This window comes from Rhinopithecus bieti, unplaced genomic scaffold, assembly GCF_001698545.2.
Source record: "Rhinopithecus bieti isolate Rb0 unplaced genomic scaffold, ASM169854v2 scaffold_58852, whole genome shotgun sequence".
Lineage (NCBI taxonomy): Eukaryota > Metazoa > Chordata > Mammalia > Primates > Cercopithecidae > Rhinopithecus > Rhinopithecus bieti.
Genome location: NW_016822715.1, coordinates 295864 through 303099, shown reverse-complemented (window position 1 = coordinate 303099; position 7236 = coordinate 295864).

The following is a 7236-nucleotide window of genomic DNA, read 5'->3' as shown; positions in this document are numbered from 1 at the left end:
CGAGCCCGGATCCTGTGCCAGTGGTCACGTAGCCTGAGTCCTTCCAGATGTCGGCACACTGGTGCCATCTCTGCCACCTCAGAGATGACTGCAAATATTTGATTGGAAAGCACAACAACGGTAACATGATCAGAGGCACGGAGGGGCAGTAGTCAGGAGAAGGTGGCCAGGCTTCTTCTGCACACATGTTCCCAGGAGCACACGCATTCTTCGCCCGGTACGAGGAGGAGGGTTCAGCGGTAAAAGCCAGAGCATGGAAATCAAACAGATCTGCAGATGTGAGTCCGGATCCTGGCTCCACACATTCGCCATGGGGCCTTGGGACATTATCTGACCTCTCTGAGGTTCAGTTACCTAATCTATAAAGTGAGGAAAAGCTAACGGATGCAAAGTGCCTGGTGCGAAGCCCACGCTCCCCAAGTGTGTACTGCGCCCTTTCCCCAGCAAAGACCTGCCACATAGGACCTCTTCTCCCCTTCTCTGCACCAATCCCTTTTCTGTGCCCAGAACCGCCAGGCTGCTCTTTCTTCCTGTTCATTATGGTTGAGGCTTGACCTAGCCTTCTCTTTACTAAGCATCTGGCATGGGGACAACGGGATTTTATGAGAATAAAGGAGCCAGGTGAGAGCATCCCATTCCCAGCTTGCATGATTTAGGCAAGGAGGCAGGGAGAAGAAGAGGAAACTAAGGCACATCTCTTCCTCTCCTCTCTCCTCTCTCCTCTGCTCCTACCCAGTCCTGAGGACCAGAGCAACCAGCCCTACTGGGCTGCATCCCAGTCGACCTGATGCTATTCTGAACTAGCTCTCAGGAGGGCCATGAAGGACACGCAGAGACTGAAGCTGAAGGAGGTGGCTGGACACTTTCTCCCACATCCTTGTGGGGAAGGGAGGTTATAGGAGCCCGAAGGAATGAAAACACTGCCCCAAGCGACAGGCTCATCAGGAACTCTAGTGCACATGAGCAGAACATAGGCTGACCTTGTTATATGAACAAAAAGATTCATGTGGTGGGAAAAGAAATTTGAAATTACAGACGCCCCCCGCCACCCCAAATCTAAGCTATAGGGCCACCAACCTCCACCGGCTTCCTAGGGAAGATTACCGGGAGACTGAACCCGATGGGTCAGGCCCATCCTGGGATTAAGAGTCACAAAGACGACAGAGAAAGGCTGTACAACCTGCGAAGTCTCATATGGGCAGGTCATCTTCCTTTAGTGACAACAGTTGTGTCTGGCCCCTGCTGTGGTTTTGGCTAACGTTGGGGGCAAGATGTTTTTGAATAGGGCACTGGGGTGGTGGAAAATGCCCCAATTCCAGGAACTGAAAGCAACAACAAGAAGTTATTATGTAGGGAGGTTTTATTGGCAAGAGGGGCCTTTATGACTCCCAGGGGCCCAGCGGCTGCAGTCTTGGGAGCAGCAAGTCAGCTTCTTGCGGCCTGAGCAGGAGGGATGGGGGAAGCAGTTGCTTAGCCAGTCCACCAGGTGGCAGCACAGAGAGCAGCAGTGGCCGGACCAAGAAGACAACATTGACGGCGGCCAAGGGCCAAGGAGAGCCTCGGAGGCCCACAGGAACGGGGCCCGTGCGCGGGATACCAGCCCTACTTGGTGGGGAAATGCAGTGTCAAGGATAATTTTATTTTTAACAGGGTTGTTACTCATTCCTTGGTCATGAAGAGCCTGGAGAAATAAAATTATACTCAAAACTTGTTAGGATTTGTTCAAAAAAAATGAAAACATAATGAGTTATTTGGCAAAGATCATTTCTGTCTGGGTAAATTCGGGTTAAAAAATATAATGGGGGTTCAGAGGTCACTTTTTTCTTGAGACAGGGGTCTCACTCTGCCACCCAGGCTGGAGTGCAGTGGTATGATCATAGTTCATTACGACTGTTACTTACAGCTCACTGCAGCCCCAACCTCCCGGGCTCAAGGGATCCTCCTGCCTCAGCCTCTCAAGTAGCTGGGACAACAGGCACATGCCACCCTGCCTGGCTAATTTATTATTGTTATTATTTGTAGAGACGGGATCTTGCCATGGTGCCAGGCTGGTCTTGAACTCCTGGCCCCAAGTGATCCTCCCACTTCAACCTCTCAAAGTGCTGGGATTGCAGGCATGAGCCACCATGCCCAGCCCAGAAATCACTTTCAAAGAAAGTAAGGTTGCTGATTTCACCTCCTTTGGGTTCAGCTGAGGCTGATGTTTGGCCTTGTCTGAGAGGAGTGACTTCTTGCTTTCTTTATATTGCTTTGCTCTTAGCCTGTGAAGAGGATCCATCCACAGCTCGAGCTGCCTCCCTGTTGCTCCCCATTTCTGGTTCCCCAGGAGATGAACCCTACCTTGGAGAGAAGAGGCAGAGAAGGAAGAAGCCCCACTGCATACGGTGGGCCCACTGTGACCAGGCTGCTGCTGCTGCCAGGAGCTCTCGGGGGTGACCCTAGACAAGGAAAATCTTCCCAGGGAAATCCTGGGAGGGGCTAACTAAAGCCATGTAGAGTAGGAAGCAACTTCTCTCCAAGCCACAGTCCAATGGCAGGCTCAATTATGCAGCCTCCTTCAATGGAGCCATCTCCCCCAGCCTCGCCTTCTACCCCTACTCCAGCTTGCCGGGCCTATGTTATTCGCTTCCATGCTCCAAAAGAACAAAACTACTTATTGAGCAGAAGCAAATGCTACTGATAATTTAACACGTACTGCACACCACACCTCTACACAAATATCAACGCATTTAGTTCTCACAACAAATCTATGAGAATATCGTACCCACTTACCAGATGAGTAAATTGAGTCACCTGGATTCTAATTCACATTGAGTGACTCCAAAGACTATTTTTTTCACACCAGTGTGTAAGCCATCATCTTTCTATCGTTTTATGTGTTACCCCCTCTGGGGACCATTTGCATTTTTTTTAAAAGGAGCCTGAAAGGGGTAAGACTAAAGATGAATACCACATATAATCTCCTGCCACGAATGTCTGCAACCTCACCCATGCCAGATGAATGGTATTTCCAGACTTTGGGTCTTAATGTCTATAGATTTTTTTCCTTTTGCTACACTTGATCTAGCACCATTGGCTTCTGGGTGCATTCTTTGATTTTCTGATTTATTGCAGGGATCAAGAAATGGAATGTGTTAAATACATTTGCACAAGTGCAATTCAACATGTTAAGACAGGATTGACCTGCCAAAACATCTAAGTGTCTGAGAACCATCAACACCTGCAATGCCAGAGGACCGCTGTGATGTCCCTGTCACCACCATTGCACTCTGACCTCATCTCCAGCTGGAGCACACCACAGCCACAGCCCAATCCCTCCAGGAAATCTTCCTTCAGTTATCAAGATGGTAGTATGTGTTTTTAAATGAATGATCATTTTAACAATCCTGCATTTGAAAGCTTTCCAATATTCAGACCATTATATTAGTTTCTAGGGCTGCCATGACAAAGTACCTGAAACTGGATGGCTTAGAACAACAGGAATATATTCTCCCTTAGTGCTAGAGGCCAGAAGTCTGAAATCAAGGAGTCAGCAAAGGCCATGCTCCCTCTGAATCTGTTCCAGGCCCCTCTCTTAGCTTCTCGTGGTTGCCAACAATCCTCGACATTTCTTGGCTTGCAGATGTATCATTCCAATCTCTGCCTCTGTCTTCACAAGGCCTCCTCTTCTCTGTGTGTCTGTCTCCACATTTCACTCTTGTTATAAAGACACCCATCCCAATCCAGAATGATCTCATCCTAACTTGACTACATTTGCAAAGACGCTGTTTCTAAATAAGGTCACATTCACAGGTACCAGGGATTAGGACTTCCTCACATCTTTTCTGGAGACAAAATTTAATCTACAACAACTACCTTTTCCAGGCATCAATAATCAATCACGACCTATTCTGGTGGGCACACTAGAAACAGCGATCCTCCAGGCAGCCGGCCTGGCTCTACCTACCAACAATCAGAGCTGACGCCTGCGGTGAAGCCGATTTGCCATCACAATTCTCACTAAAAGAATGAGTGTGAAACGACAGGAATCTAACATGTGACGAGCCTGTTGGGGAGATCGTGCCAGCATCCTTCAAGCCTGGGTGCGGGTGGCCAGTCCATTGTATGCATAAGGTGAGTCCTGCTGGGGAGGGAGTCATCACACCGTCTCTTTGGTCTGGCAGGGGCTATGTACGCCTGACCACAGCCCTGGGTTCACAAGGGAGACATTCCTGCTGCCTTTTCTGAGTTCTCAATCCACATGCATTGTAGTATGGCCTGGTTCCAACTTCACTCCATGCATACATTTCTCCTTCCTATACTCCCTGCAAATTGGAAATAGTGATACACAGCCATCTCACAAGGCTGTTGGGCAATTTAATTAATGTTTATAAAGCACTCTGAGGTCTTCAGATAAAAACTGCTGTGTAAGTGCAAAATTGTTATTAGTTCTCAGCCTCCTGTCCCTTGACTTCTGACATGGGCTTTTGTTGTTCCTGAATGGGAGCCGTTTATGGGCTGTCCAGCTGGCTCTTTTGGGTACATAGGCAAGTACATACACATTTGCAGATTTTTTTCCCCTTTGAAAAAAGCATTCCAACTCTGTGGAACGTCTCAAAGCTTTTCAATGTCTGAATTTATCTCTACTTGTCTCTACTAAGTACTGTAATCTGCAAGAGTAGATTGTAAACAGGCTACTTTTGCAGAGTGGGGGAGGGGGGGGAAATGGTCAATTTGAAGAAATAGCTCCTCTTATAATGAAGAATAAAACAATATCTCCTTCTCATGCAGAATCTAAATGAACCACTAAGTGGGGTCTCCCTCCCTTGCCCAGAGGGATACTGTACGTGTTTATGCATTGAAAAGAAGAAAAGAATAGAAGATGTGCTTCCAGTGCCCACGTTTTGCCTCCTTCCTTCACCCTAACTTCTCAGGAACCATGGAAACAAATACACCCCACCTAGATGATGTTTTCCTGATAGTCCTTTGTTACCTCACTGTGCGCTGCCTGGGATCCCATGGGGAGAATGAAATAAAAAAGTGGAAAAGAAGAAAGATATGCCTGCAAGTGAAATGTCTTGTCTCTGAAGGACAGAGTGGGGCTCGTGTGTGATTTATCAAGCTCCGGGTCAATAAACAATGTTATATTCCTTTTCCTTTTCCCTAAGACATATTCATACCCATCCCACGTCACTCAGGCACAACCCGTCACGTTCCCTTGAAGGTATCTTTTGGTTGATCATTATGCTGTTAGCAGTGTTTGTTAGCCAATTGCTGGAAGATTTTATTTTATTTTATTTTATTTTATTTTATTTTATTTTATTTTATTTTATTTATTTATTTATTTGAGATGGAGTCTTGCTCTGTTGCCCAGGCTGGAGTGCAGTGGCGATCTCACTGCAAGCTCCGCCTCCTGGGTTCACGCCATTCTCCTGCCTCAGCCTCCCAAGTAGCTGAGACTACAGGCGCCGCCACCTCGCCCGGCTAATTTTTTTGTATTTTTAGTAGAGACGGGGTTTCACCGGTTAGCCAGGATGGTCTCGATCTCCTGACTTCGTGATCCGCCTGCCTCAGCCTCCCAAAGTGCTGAGTTTTAAAAAATAATAACAAAAACATATAAGCAGCAGCTAGCATCATAAGAAAACCCAAGGCTGGCAATTGAAAAGGCAGGTGCAGGAGTCAGCTGGGGCCCAGCCCTCCTCTTCTGTTCCATTGATGCGGTGCTTCTTCAGGCTTCCCCTCAGTCTCCTACGTGGTCCTCCTGCCTCCCATCTCTTCCAGCTCTTTCATCCTTTACTTTGTTTTCCTGGTTATTATCCTAAAATTGGATCTGACAATGTGGCTCCCAAACTCAGAATCCTTTGACACTACCAGTGTACAAACTCTACAATATCCATCTTCCCTTACTGCCCTCTCCCTCCTCCACCTGAGCGGAAGCCACTCCATGCCCACCTAAACTCCCATACGACCCTTTGTTCAGCCTGCTCTCTCTTTTCTTGCCTTAGAGACTATGCCCTCACCATTCTCACTGCTCTTTCCATTGCTACCATTCAAAATTAAGTCCAAGCTCACATGGAATCAGCTCTGCAAGGCCTCCTAAGGTGCTCCCCAAAGAATCCGGACATTGCCACCGCTCTTTTTCTGTGTTCCCAGTAATCTTCATATTTCATATATCGCTCTCATATTTAGTAAAACAAGTAACCATGCACATGGCTCTGAGCTCACTTCTCTTTCCAGTTGGTTGTAAGCTCCTTGAAAGAATGTGTCCCACTAGGTTAAGTATTGCACAGTGTCTACAACAGTATTGTATCTGAAGTACATACTCAGCCAACATAACTTGTGTTTAATTTTACCCATTCAACACACACACACCACAGAATGCCAGGTGGTAGAATCTTAATTTCGTACATACTTTAAATGTACTTTAAAGGTGAACATTAAAAACTGCACACATCTAGTCTTGAGAAGACAATAAATAACAATGGTAGACCGCGACCAAATAACCGACTGCATTTAACCAACCAATTGATCCCATCTGCCTCTGCAGACAATCAGTTACAAAATTATGGGGGACAATAGCTGGTGAATTAAGCACATAGCTCGTATCCTAAGATTTTTAGGCCTTTGGCTATTTTGACATAGGAAAGATGAGGTATTAAACAATGATCCAGTTAATGCCACCAAATAAAGTTGCCAGTGAGGAAAGAGCTGGGAACCAGATTGAATTATTCCAGACTCTCGACTCTCACTGTGCTGTGAGGTTGAATACATGGCCCTTGCTTTGCTGTCTCTACATCCAGAAGTCGCTGTTATATCTCTTCCCTTGCAACCCCAGCAAATAATCGGGCTCTGCTGGATTCCATGAGTGTGGCTCAGTATTTTCTATGAGGAAATCTCCTAAGTATTATTATAAATATGAAAAAAAAACACAGGCTTTTTTTTTGGAAGAATGTGGAGCTGATAGCCACATCTGTATCTGTGTCCTGGGACATCCCAAGGCAGAATTACTATAACTGTAGAACTCATTTCATAGACAAGGGATAACCTTGAATACAAAGCTTTCCCTGGCAGTGGAGATGAAGAATAAATAGAGTCCATGATCATCTGCCTTCCTCCAAAACATCTTCATAGGCCTCAATCGAGGCAGTTGAGACCAGTTCACTCTCCTTGACAAATTCTGCCCTCCATTTTCTTCTATACCCCCTTCTTTCTCCATGTCTCTCTCTCTCTCTCTCTCTCTCTCTCTCTCTCTCTCTC